The 13,828-nt window shown below is 52.2% G+C and overlaps 1 non-coding gene across 1 annotated transcript; it reads right to left on the reverse strand.

Moving 5' to 3' along the window:
- Positions 1-8,586: 8,586 nt before the first annotated feature.
- Positions 8,587-8,692, reverse strand: LOC116472016 (U6 spliceosomal RNA). The gene has a single exon (XR_004248941.1). It is a non-coding gene; the product is annotated as a U6 spliceosomal RNA (small nuclear RNA).
- Between the last annotated feature and the right edge of the window lie 5,136 nt (positions 8,693-13,828).

Here is a 13,828-nt window from a genome sequence, read left to right on the forward strand (position 1 = left end):
TAATCCCTACGTGCCCGCCCACCCCGCTCCCACGCCGGGGCCCCGTCTGGGGTCTCTGGGAGAGTCACCCCCAACTTCCTGCCCCCACCCCGCCTCCACGCCCCGGCTCTGAGACTTCCTGCCTCCCCGGCTCCGGGCAGCTCTGGCTGTGGGAAGCTGGCGGGGCGGGGGCGGCCCGATCCCCTCCCTCTGTGCACTCGACGGGGCGCTGGGGGTCCGGGAGGAAGTGTGCACGCTGGGGGGCACGGCTCGGCCCAGAAGCCGCCATCCGGTGGGTCAGGTGCGGCCTCAGCCTAGGAGGGCGGGCGGGCAGGCCTGTTGCTAATGGTGCTGGGACGGGTGTAGAGGGGCGGGGGAATGGTAGCGGGGGAGCCTCTGGGAGCCCCGTTTCCAGGGTTCCGGGTGCGGACGTGGCGAGCTCTGGAGACTGCAACCCCGCCCGCCGCGCCCCAGGCTGGCCCAGTCCCTAAGCAGCCCGCACGCGCCTCTCACTAGCCGCCTGTGCGCCTAGGCTGAGGTGCTGGGGAGCTCCCGAGGCAGAACTCCTAGCCTCCGGGCTAAGCGCGCGCTCCTAATCAAAGTCTTTAGGGCCTTGGCTTTCATAGCCAAAAAGAAATAACTCCAACCACAGATTTTCAGAACCACGTGCCAAACACCATGATAGGCATTGAACGTATTTTGTATTAATTAGGCCTCACAACAATTCCGTTTTGCTGATGAGCAAGCTGAGGCTCAGAGAGGTGGTGCCTTGGCCGAAGTCACACAGCTAGTAAGTTATCGAGGCGGGGCTGGGCTCTGACTCCAAAGCCAGCGTTGTTAGCCTCGGGTGGTCACGTCTTAGCAGGAGCTCCGCAGTTGTGCGCCAATATAGGTCGATTACTCAGGGCATCCACGAATACAGAGAGCCCCTTGGCGGTGTCTTGCCGCACGTGTTCTTGTCTTGGGGTTGGGCACGTGTTTCGTGGCGCAGTCCCGCGTGTCAGAGCCCGGGGACAGAGGTATAGCCTAGCGCACTGGTGCCCAGGTTCGCCATTCGCGGTTGGGACCTGGCAGAGTTATATGGCTGGGGCCTGAGCCGCGAGCAGGGCGGAGCGGGGGCGGAGAACTCGGGGCTGAGTCCACGCGGGCCGCGGCGCCTGGGAGGCCGCAATCCCGGCGCCTGCAGCCGGCGAGGCGCGGGGTGACGCGCGGGGGCCCAGCTACCGTGACCTCCTCCGCGGTTGCCATGGAGACCCTGCACTATAAATAAAAAAAAAAAAAAGGAGGAGGAATTTCAAACCCGTTTTCTACGGCGCTTGGCGGGAGGAGGGAGGAAAGCTCTCTTTGAATCGAGTTTCCCATTTCACCTTCCCAGGCGGCGGGAGCGCTTCCCCCGCAGCCCAGCCGGGAAATTGCCGCCCCTCACGCCGCGTGGCGCCCCCTGAGGAAGCTAATTAGCTCAGCCCAGGGAGCTGGAGACAGGGGGACCGAGCCCCGGGGTGCCAGGACCCGCCTCTTTTGTGGTGGGGGGAAGCGCCTACAAATTGCCCCCCATCTCTCCAGGCGCGCGCGCAGCCCAGCGCGGGCCGGGGCACGGGGCGCAGGCGGGAGGTCGCATCTGCAGCTTTGGCGCAATGAATCAGGCGCGGCCGCCGCCGCCGCCGCCGCCGAGCGCGTCTGGCATCCGGAGTCTCCTGGGATCGAAAATAATTTGGGCAAAGCGGTGGGAGGTGTGTGTGCGCGCGCTCCGAGGGGAGGGCGGGGGAGCAGGCCGGGCGGGGTGCGCGGGGCGGGGGGAGGTGCCATCCGACAGCCCCGCTGTGGTGAGAACAGAGTTGACACTTCTTTCCTTTCCACTTACTGCGGCAAGTACTGCGAGGAAGCTTAACCCTCTCGCTACTCGGAGGGTTAGAGGCGCTGGGAGCGCCACCATGAGGGCGCGCCTGGGCGGGGGGGTTTCCAGGTGTGCAGACTCCTTTGGGGTGGGCTATTGTGGCGGGCTGGAGTCAGCCTTCTAGCTCCTCAGACGAGCGCTCCTACCCGACATTCCTCAAGGCATCTTTCTGGGGCTTTCTTAATCCTTCCGTTTGCCTTCCCTGCATCTGGCTAGTGTCAGCGCTATGGCCTCAGTTTCTCCACCTATACAAGAGGGTGGGGGTTCTATAGCAGCTTCCCTGTCGGTCTGGTGACCCTGGTTTCGTGACCCTCTCTCTGGCTTGATCCCTGGGCCTGGGCAGGGGTGAGCCGGTTAGGGCAGCCGGGTGCAGGAGTCAGAACCTGACCCTCCTTGTCTCCCGCCAGCGCTCTGGGCGCCGTTCATCAAAATGGCCGGATTCCTGTTTTTGCCTCTGAAGGCAGAAATGTCACTGCCGCTGCATTAAGCACGCTCGGCGGGAACTCGGTTTGGAGCGAGGAGCTGGCGCTCAGCCCTGCCAAGCTGCCTGCCGCAGGGGGGTGGGGATGGGCTGGCTGGCCAGCCGGCCTGGCTGGGGTCAGTCTTTGTCTACGAGGGGCTCCCACCTTCCTGTCGCTCTAGCCCGACATGGCCCACTCACCTAAACCGTGCTGGTTGCTCCCACCCCACTCAAGTTTGGCGGGGGCGGGGGGAGGCGGAGGGGGGGATTAAAGGGGAGGATCTGTGCCCCTCTGGCTCAGGGATAGCAGGGAGGTGATTGGGCAGAACTCATTTCCTTTTCCCCACCCCCATAATTGGCAACACCTCTGGAATTCATGGATCGTCTCTCCATTAATGTTGCCCATTTGATGAGGAAGGAATGGTAGCCCGGCCTCAGGGCATCCTCAGTCTTCTGAAGTTTCCCCAGAAGGGCTTGGGGGAGAGTGTGCATTTCACCTTTTCCTAGCTTCCTTCTGGCCAAGGGATCCCACCACCCCAGGAATTCTCAAATCCTAGTGCACAGCAGACCACTTGTCCTTGTGAGCACGCAGATGTGAGGAGGAGGGGGCAGGCCAGTGTGGAGAGTCTGATTTAGTGGGTCTGGAGTGGTCCTGTCCTCTGCACACGTCACGAGACCCGAGGGAAGGCCGCCACCCTCACTGAGAGGCATGTTGGGAGTCCCGCAGAAATCGGAGGTGATGGAGTCCAGCAAGTCACTGAACAATGGGAGATTGAGAGAGGGATCACTCAGTAAGGTAGGAACTTGGTGGTTGAGAGTGTGGGCTCTGGACTCAGGAGGACCAAGCTTAAATCCTGGCCCTGCCACTAATTGACTGCATGCTGTAGGGCAGATGACCCAAACTGAGCCTTGGTTTCCTCAATTGTAAAATGGGGGTAACACTGATGGTCCCTAACCCCACCAAAACAATGTGTGGCTTCTATGGGACAGTGCATGGAAAGTGCTGAGTGTAGGTCGAGGTACTTAGTAACTGCATGATACATGTGAGCCTCTGTCATCATTGTCATCACTATTAAAACTATCGGAACTCAGATTTGTAGTTCAGACTTTAGTTTTGGGGTGGAGGAGAGTCTGGCCCAAGTGTCTTTGGTTCTCCAAGTCTTGTCCTTTAGGAGTCTACCAGGTCCTGGGCAGGGGAGAGTGAGAGTGGGGTAGGGGTCAGTCCCCTGGGTGTGGTCTCATCTGTGGGTCTCCACTCCCTACCCCAAGCCCCAGTGCTTTAGGTCTCTTTCACCCTTGGGTGTCCCCTCACAGCTGCCGCTTGGAGCTACAGATGCCCACTGGGCACTGGCCTGGCTAGTACTTGAGGGCTTGCGTCTCCTAGACCCATATCCAGCCTCACTTCTCTATGAAGCGTCAGGTTCTGTGATGGTGATACAAGCGCCTGGGTAATTTAGGCCCCTGCACCCTGGGTGGTGGGGGACAGGGAGTGTGATGTTGAGCATGTGAGGTGCGGGAATAGGACACCCAAATTGGAGCAGCCTTTGGAATGTGAATCCCACTTCCCTCTTTGGAAAGATAGGTTGAGGGGAGCTGAGTGAGGACATAGTACTAATGTGTGCCTGGAATCTAGGGCTGATGTCTATTTCATTCAGGATATTTAGGACTGCTGGTTTCAGAATACAGGAAGGACTAACTGAAAACCAAGGCTACGCACTGGGGAGGATCCTGGGGCAGATGCCTTGGCATGGGAGCATTCTTTTTCTTTTTGTTTTTTTTTTGTTTTTTTTTGTTTTGTTTTGTTTTGAGACAGAGTCTCACTCTGTCACCCAGGCTGGAGTGCAATGGTGTGATCTTGGCTCACTGCAACCTCCACTTCCTGGTTCAAGAGATTCTCCTGTCTCAGCCTCCCGAGTAGCTGGGATTACAGGCGCATACCACCATGCCTGGCTAATATTTTGTATTTTAGTAGAGACAGGGTTTCACCATGTTGTCCAGGCTGGTCTTGAACTCCTGAGCTCAGGCAATCCACCCACCTCGGCCTCCCAAAGTGCTAGGATTACAGGCATGAGCCACCGCACCTGGCCTGGCATGGGAGCATTCTAACTTGACTTGGGGAAGGGGTGTCTGTCCACTTGAGGCTGCCAGGTGGCTGAGGCTGAGATGACCTCATAGAGCTCCTTCTTGGGCTGTAGGCAGCAGAGGGCACCAGCTTTGGACCCTACTCTTCTCATGCGTGCTTGCACATCTGCCCATGCTCAGTCACACTGACCCAGATTCATATGGCCCATATTTTCTCATGCCCCCACATGCACATTCATGTACATGCTAACGTACATGTGCACATATGCTATACCACCACATGTACAACACACATGTATGCTTATGCATGCACAGGTACACACAGGTACACACTTGGATACCCAGATGCACACATACTAACTTGCACATGGGCACCCTGATGCACCCATGCATACATTAACACCATGTACACACACAGTAACAAATGCACACACATGGGCAAACCTACAGCCATTTGCTCTTCCATCAGTGAATTCGTGTGTATGTAAACTGTATCTCCCATGAGAATAGGGCTATCTTTGTTTATTGTCAAGTCCCCCAAGATAAGAGAGGTTTGTTTAATCTCAAGGCTCACATACTTGGTACTTGGGAGGTATACAATACAGTATTGTCTGGAATATATGAGTAATTGTATAAGTGTATATAGAAATGAGTAACCTATGGTGAATAATAACCATAATAGTAAATGCCACCCCCATTTATTGAGTAGGTACTATGTGCTATCAGTACCATCTCATCTCAGCCTCATATCAACCTATGAGGCAAGTGCTTTGTTTTTTTTTTATTTTTTGAGATGAAGTCTTACTCTGTCGCCAAGCTGGAGTGCAGTGGCGCGATCTCAGCTCACTACAACCTCTGCCTCCCAGGTTCAAGAGATTCTCCTGCCTCAGCCTCCCAAGTAGCTGGGATTACAGGCACGCACCACCACGCCCCGCTAATTTTTTGTATTTTAGTAGAGACGGGGTTTCACCATGTTGGCCAAGATGGTCTCAATCTCGTGACCTCGTGATCCACCTGCCTCTGCCTCCCAAAGTGCTGGGATTACAGGCATGAGCCACTGTGCCCAGCTGAGGCAAGTACTCTTATAATTTCTGCTTAGGCGTTTGGGAACTGAGGCTACGAGAAACAGTCATTACCTGTATTGGCTTGCTAGGGCTCCCATAATAAAATACCACAGACAGGGTGGCTTACAGTTCTGGAAAGCAGATGTCCAAAATCAAGGTCTTGGGAGCACCCTTCTGAGGGCTGTGAAGGAAGGATCTGTTCAGGCCTCTTTCCTTGGCTTGTAGATGGCCACCTTCTCCCTGCGTCTCTTCACCTTGTCTAACCTCTGTGCCCATCTGTGTCCAAACTACCCCGACCTCTGCTTATAAGGACACCAGTCATATTGATTAGGGCCCACCCCAAAGACCTTTTTTTTTTTTTTTTTTTGAGATGGAGTCTCGCTATATTGCTGAGGCTGGAGTGCAATGGTGCGATCTCGGCACACTGCAGCCTCCGTCTCCTGGGTTCAAGCAATTCTCCTGCCTCAGCTCCTGAGTAGCTGGGATTACATGCTCCTACCACCACGCCAGGATAATTTTTTTTTTTTTTTTTGAGACGGAGTTTTTGCTCTTGTTGCCCAGGCTGGAGTGCAATGGCACGATCTCGGCTCACCGCAACCTCCGCCTCCCGGGTTCAACCGATTCTCCTGCCTCAGCCCCCCGAGAAGCTGGGATTATAGGCATGCACCACCACGCCCGGCTAATTTTGTATTTTTAGCAGAGATGAGGTTTCTCCATGTTAGGCTGGTCTGGAACTCCCAACCTCAGGTGATCCGCCCACCTCGGCCTCCCAAAGTGCTGGGATTACAGGCGTGAGCCACTGCGCCCGGCCGCCAGGATAATTTTTGTATTTTTAGTAGAGACGGGCTTTCACCATGTTGACCAGGCTGGTCTCGAACTCCTGACCTCAGGTGATCCACCTGCCTTGGCCTCCCAAAGTGCTGGGATTACAGGCATGAGCCACTGCGCCCGGCCTTTTTTTTTTTTTTTCTTTTTTTGAAACGGAGTTTCACTCTTATTTCCCAGGCTGGAGTGCAGCAGTGCAATATTGACTCACTGCAACCTCCACCTCCTGGGTTCAAGCGATTCTCCTGCCTCAGCCTCTCAAGTAGCTGGGATTACAGGCATGTGCCACCATGCCTGGGTAATTTTGTATTTTTAGTAGAGATGGGGTTTCACCATGTTGGTCAGGCTAGTCTCAAACTCCTGACCTCAGGTAATACACCCGCCTCAGCCTCCCAAAGTGCTGGGATTACTGGAGTGAGCCACTGTGCCTGGCCAAAGACCTCATTTTAACTTGAATTTCTCGTGAAGACTCTATTCTCAAGTAAGGTCACATTCTGAGATACTGAAGGCTTATTAAGGACTTTAACTTTTGAATTTTTGGAGGTACCCAATTCAACCCATAATACTGCCCAAGTTTGCACAGCTAGGAAGTAGTGTAAACAGGATTTGATCCCGAGTCTGGAAAGCCAGGGCCCATGGTATCACTCTACTAAGTGGTGCAGAGTTTGGTGTGTGTGTGTGTGTGTGTGTGTGTGTGTGTGTGTGTGTGTCCTGGTGGTTGCTATCTGATGCTATTATTTCCTGCTAGCAGGTGGGCATCTAGAGCCTGCTTGCATGAAGGAGTTGGCCCCTATTCACCCTGGCTTGCTGGTGTGCTGGAAGCTTTCATGCTTTTTCTGTCATGGCATGGGCACCCAGAGCCATCCCCCAGGGCTGTGGTGGCCAATGCTGCCCAGCCAACACTGATAGGGTTGCCTAGAGGGGACATGGGGGGCCAGGGAGCTGCTGACTCCCACCTCCCCCCACCACTAGCCCCCATCATCTCCAATGCTGCAGCCTCATTTCAAAGGCTTAGCCTATTTAGGTGGGAAGCTGGAGCCATTTTGGAGGTGGGTAGGGGCAGTCACGAGGCCTCCCTGCATCAATCAACTGGGGCAGCTAAGACCAGGCGGGCCTGTGCTGACCTTTGTCCATAGCCTGAACCTCTCCTTGTGCCACGCAGGAGGCAGGGAGGCTGGACCTCACCCCTCTTGCTCCTCTGAGCTTAGCTGGAGGCCTATAAAAGAGCCCTGGCTAAGGAGGAAGACAAAACATCTAGTCTGATGGGGAGACACAGCCTCAGTTCTAAGAGGAGCACAGGCTTGGGAGGGAAAACCTCTGCCTTCAGGAATTTTTCAGTCTGAAAAGTCCCAGACTCTCTAAGCCTCATTTTGCTCATCCAGGAAGTGGGGATGACAGTGTAGTCAGCTGTGAGTGTTCCAGGAGTTATGGTGTGGAAGGACCAGGGACCAGGATCAACATGGATATCTTAAACCATGCATAGCCACAGCATTCAGGGGGATGGTGGTGATGATGATGATTATTATTATTATGGGTAATATTTACTGGGCACTTACTAGACCTCAAGTCAAATGCTAAGTGCATGCTTTACCCAATTATCTCAGTTAATCCTTTTTTTTTTTTTTTTTTTCCTGAGATGTAGTCTAACTCTGTTGACCAGGCTGGGGTGCAGTAGTGTGATCTCGACTCACTGTGACTTCCCCCATCAAGTGATTCCCAAGTGGTTCAAGTGATTCTCCACCCTCAACTTCCAGAGTAGCTGGGACTATAGACATGCGCCACCACACCTGGCTAATTTTTTTTTTTTTTTTTGAGACAAAGTCTCGGTTTGCCACCCAGACTGGAGTGCAGTGGTGCAATCTCGGCTCACTGCAAACCCACCTCCCGGGTTGAAACGATTCTCCTGCCTCAGCCTCCCAAGTAGCTGAGACTGCAGGCACGTGCCACCATGCCTGGTTAATTTTTGTATTTTTAGTAGAGATGGGGTTTCGCCATTTTGGCCAGGCTGGTCTCTAACTCCTAACCTCAAGTGATCCTCCCACCTTGGCCTCCCAAAGTGCTGGGACTACAGGTTTGAGCCACCGCGCCTGGCCTAATTTTTGTATTTTTAGTAGAGATAGGGTTTCACCATGTTGTTCAGGCTGGTCTCAAACTCCTGAGCTCAGGCGATCTGTTCTCCTCGGCCTCCCAAAGTGCTGGGATTACAGGCATGAGGCACTGTGCCTGGCCTTAATTGTTCTAAGAATTCTGGGAGGCAGCTTTCATTATCATTGCCCTTTAAAAAAATTATGGAATGCTTTATGAATTTGCATGTCATCCTTGCACAGGGTCATGCTAATCTTCTCTGTGTCATTCCAATTTTAGTGTATGTGTTATTGAAACGAGCATTATCACTGTCATTTTATAAATGAAGAAACAGCCAGGCATGGTGGCTTACCCCTGTAAACTCAACAGTTTGGGAGGCTGAGGTGGGTGGATAACTTGAGCTCAGGAGTTCAAGACCAGCCTGAACAACATGGTTGATATGATTTGGCTGTGTCCCCATCCAAATCTCAACTTGAATTGTATCTCCCATAATTCCCATGTGTTGTGGGAGGGATTCAGGGGGAGGTAATTGAATCATAGGGGCTGGTCTTTCCCGTGCTATATTTGTGATAGTGAATAAGTATCATGAGATCTGATGGATTTATCAGGAGTGAATAAATATCATGAAATCTGATGGATTTATCAGGGGTTTCTGTTTTTGCTTCTTCCTCATCTTGCTCTTGCTGCTACCATGTAAGAAGTGCCTTTCACCTCTCACCATGATTCTGAGGCCTCCCCAGCCATGTGGAACTATAAGTTCAATTAAACCTTTTTTTTTTTTTTTTTTTTTGGAGACGGCATCTCGCTCTATCACCCAGGCTGGAGTGCAGTGGCGCGATCTCGGCTCACTGCAAGCTCCGCCTCCCTGGTTCACACCATTCTCCTGCCTCAGCCTCTCTGAGTAGCTGGGACTATAGGCGCCCGCCACCACGCCCGGCTAATTTTTTGTCTTTTTAGTAGAGCCGGGGTTTCACCGTGGTCTCGATCTCCTGACCTTGTGATCCGCCCACCTCGGCCTCCCAAAGTCCTGGGATTACAAGCGTGAGCCACCGTGCCCGGCCTAATTAAACCTTTTTTTATTCCCAGTTTCAGGTATGTCTTTATCAACAGTATGAAAATGGACTAATACAGTAAATTGGTACCAGGAGTGGGGTGTTGCTGAAAGGATACCCAAAAAAGTGGAAGCAACTTTGGAACTGGGTAACAGGCAGAGGTTGGAACAGTTTAGAGGGCTCAGAAGAAGACAGGAAAATGAGGGAATGTCTGGAACTTCCTAGAGACTTGTCAAATGGCTTTGCCCAAAATGCTGATAACGATATGGACAATAAGGTCCAGGCTGAGGTGGTCTCAGATGGAAATGAGGAACTTGTTGGGAACTGGAGTAAAGGTGACTCTTGTTATGTATTTATTTTTTTAATTATTTTTTTTTTTTTTTGAGACAGAGTCTTGCTCTGTCACCCAGGCAAGAGTGCAATGGCACAATCTGGGCTTACTGCAACCTCCGCCTTCCAAGTTCAAGTGATTCTCCTGCCTCAGTCTCCCAAGTAGCTGGAATTATAGGTGCCCGCCATCACACCCAGCTAATTTTTATATTTTTAGTAGAGACAGAGTTTTGCCATGTTGGCCAGGCTGGTCTCGATCTCCTGATCTCAGGTGATCTGCCTGCTTTGGCCTCCCAAAGTGCTGGTGTCGTGAGCCACCACACCCGACTTTTTTTTTTTTTGAGACTGAGTCTCGCTCTGTCACCCAGGCTGGAGTGCAGTGGTGCAATCTTGGCTCACTGCAAGCTCTGCCTCCTGGGTTCATGCCATTCTCCTGCCTCAGCCTCCCGAGTAGCTGGGACTACAGGCGCCTGCCACCGCGCTAGGCTAATTTTTTGTATTTTTAGTAGAGACAGGGTTTCATCGTGTTAGCCAGGATGGTCTCGATCTCCTGACCTCGTGATCTGCCCACCTCGGCTTCCCAAAGTGCTGGGATTACAGGTGTGAGCCACTGCGCACGGACTTTTTTTTTTTTTTTTTTTGAGACAGAGTCTCGCTCTGTCACCAGGCTAGACTGCAGTGGCACAATCTCGGCTCACTGCAACCTCTCTCTGCCTCCTGGGTTCAAGGGATTCCCCTGCCTCAGCCTTCCGAATAGCTAGGATTATAGGCACATGCCACCACGCCCGGCTAATTTTTGTATTTTTAGTAGAGACAGGGTTTTACCATGTTGGCCAGGATGGTCTCAATCTCCTGACCTTGTGATCTGCCCACCTTGGCCTCCCAAAGTGCTGGGATTGCAGGCTTGAGCCACTGCGCCTGGCCTCTTGTTATGTTTTAGCAAAGAGACTGGTGGCATTTTGCCTCTGCTGTAGAGATTTATGGAACTTTGAACTTGAGAAAGATGATTTAGGGTATTTGGTGGAAGACATTTCTAAGCAGCAAAGCATTCAAGAGGTGATTTGGGTGCTGTTAAAGGCATTCAGTTTTATAAGGGAAGCAGAGCATAAAAGTTTGGAAAATTTGCAGCCTGACTATGCGATAGAAAAGAAAAACCCATTTTCTGGGGAGAAATTCAAGCTGGCTGCAGAAATTTCCATAAGTAGTAAGGAGCCTAATGTTAATCCCCAAGACCATGGGGAAAACGTCTCCAGGCCATGTCAGAGACCTTCATGGCACCCTCTCCCATCACAGGCCTGGAGGCCCAGGAGGAAAAAGTTGTTTCATGGGCCAGACGCAGGGTCCCCATGCTGTGTGCAACCTAGGGATTTGATGCCCTATGTTCCAGCTGCTCCAGCTGTGGCTGAAAGGGGCCAATATACACCATGGACTTTGGCTTCAGAGGGTGGAAGCCCCAAGCCTTGGCAGCTTCCACGTGACGTTGAGCTTGCAGGTGCACAGAAGTCAAGAACTGAGGTTTTGGAACCTCCACCTAGATTTCAGAAGATGTATGGAAACTCCTGGATGCCCAGGCAAAAGTTTGCTGCAGGGGCGGGGCTGTCATGGAGGACCTCTGCTAGGGCAGTGTGGAAGGGAAATGTGGGGTCGGAGCCCCCACACAGCTGGGGGAGTGCCTAGTGGAGTTGTGAGAAGATGGCCACTATCCTCCAGACCCCAGAATGGTAGATCCACCGACAGCTTGCACCATGAGCCTGGAAAAGCTGCAGACACTCAACGCCAGCCCGTGAAAGCAGCCAGGAGGGAGGCTGTACCCTGCAAAATGACAGGGGTGGAGCTGCCCAAGACCATGGAAACCTACCTCTTGCATCAGTGTGACCTGGATGTGAGACCTGGAGTCAAAGGAGATCATTTTGGAGCTTTTAAAATTTGACTGCCCTGCTGATTTCGAACTTGCATGGGGCCTGTAGCCCCTTTGTTTTGGCCAATTTCTCCCAGTTAGAATGGCTGTATTTACCCAATACCTGTACCCCCATTGTATCTAGGAAGTAACTAGCTTGCTTTTGTTTTGTTTTGTTTTGTTTTTTGAGACAGAATCTCACTCTGTTGCCCAGACTGGAGTGCAGTGGCATGATCTTGGCTCACTGCAGCATCTGCCTCCCACGTTCAAGCGATTCTCCTGCCTCAGCCTCCTGAGTAGCTGGGACTACAGGCATGTGCTACCACACTCCGCTGATTTTTTATTTTTAGTAGAGATGGGATTTTACCATATTGGCCAGACTGGTCTCAAACTCCTGACCTCAGGTGATCCACCCACCTTGGCCTCCCAAGATGCTGGGATTACAAGCGTGAGCCACCGCGCCTGGTTTTTTTTTTTTTTTTTTTTTTTTTTTAAGACAGAGTCTCACTCTGTCGCTCAGGCTGGAGTGTAGTGGTGCGATTTCAACTCACTGCAGCCTCCACCACCCAGGTTCAAGTGATTCTCCTGCCTCAGCCTCCTGAGTAGCTGGGACTACAGGCACATGCCACCACGCCCAGCTAATTTTGTATTTTTAGTAGAGGTGGGGTTTCACCATGTTGGTCAGGCTGGTCTCAAATTCCTGACTTCAAATGACCCACCCACCCCGGCCTCCCAAAGTGCTGTGATTACAGGTGTGAGCCAGTGCACCTGGCCGCTTGTTTTTGATTTTACAGGCTCATAGGTGGAAGGGACTTGCCTTGTCTCAGATGAGACTTTGGACTGTGGACTTTTGGGTTAATGGTGAAATGAGTTAAGACTTTCGGGGACTGTTGGGAAGGCATGATTGGTTTTGAAATGTGAGGACATGAGATTTGGGGGAGCCAGGGTCAGAATCATATGGTTTGGCTGTGTCCCCACCCAAATCTCAACTTGAATTGTATCTCCCATAATTCCCATGTGTTGTGGGAGGGACCTAGGGGGAGGTAATTAAATCATGGGGTCTGGTCTTTCCATGCTATTCTTGTGATAGTGAATAAGTCTCTAAAGATCTGATGGGTTTATCAGGGGTCTCCACTTTTGCTTATTCCTCATTTTTCTCTTGCCAGCATCACGTAAGAAGTGCTTTTCACCTCCCGCCATGATTCTGAGGCCTCCCCAGCCATGTGGAACTGTAAGTCCAATTAAACCTGTTTTTGTTCCCAGTTTTGGGTATGTCTTTTTTTTTTTTTTTTTTTTTTGGAGATGCAGTCTCGCTCTGTCACCCAGGCTGGAATGCAGTGGTGCAATCTTGGCTCACTGCAAGCCCTGCTTTCTGGGTTCATGCCATTCTCCTGCCTCAGCCTCCTGAGTAGCTGGGACTACAGGTGCCCGCCACCACGCCCAGCTTATTTTTTGTATTTTTAGTAGAGACAGGGTTTCACCATGTTAACCAGGATGGTCTTGATCTCCTGACCTCGTGATCCACCTGCCTCGGCCTCCCAAAGTGCTGGGATTACAGGCGTGAGTCACCACACCCGGCCAGTTTTGGGTATGTCTTTATCAGCCGTGTGAAAATGGACTAATACAATGGCGAAACCTTGTCTCTACAAAAAATACCAAAATTAGCCAGGCGTGGTGGTACATGCCTGTAGTCCCAGCTACTAGGGAGGCTGAAGTGAGAGGATCGCTGGAGCTCAGGAGGTGAAGGCTTCAGTGAGCTGTGAGTGTGCCACCACTCCAGGCTGGGTGATGACATGAGGCCCTGTCTCAAAAATAAATAAGTATATGAAGAAACAGATCCAGTGAGATGGACTTGCCCAGTGTCACACAGCTGGAGAGTGAGAGAGTGGAGGTTTCACCGTGCTCTGAAGATTTCACTGGCTGGGCGCAGTGGCTCAAGCCTGTAATCTCAGCACTTTGGGAGACCGAGGCAGAAGGGTAGTTTGAGCCTAGGCGTTCAAGACCAGCCTGGGAGACCCTGTCTTTACAAAAATTACAAAAATTAGCTGGGCATGGTAGCAGTTATCTGTAGTCCCAGCTATTTGTGAGGCTAAGGCAAGAGGAGCTCTTGAGTCTGGGAGGTCCAGGCTGCAGTGAGCTATGATTGCACCACTGCCCTCC

This window comes from Hylobates moloch, unplaced genomic scaffold (assembly GCF_009828535.3).
Source record: "Hylobates moloch isolate HMO894 unplaced genomic scaffold, HMol_V3 SCAFFOLD_6, whole genome shotgun sequence".
Taxonomy (NCBI): Eukaryota; Metazoa; Chordata; class Mammalia; order Primates; family Hylobatidae; genus Hylobates; species Hylobates moloch.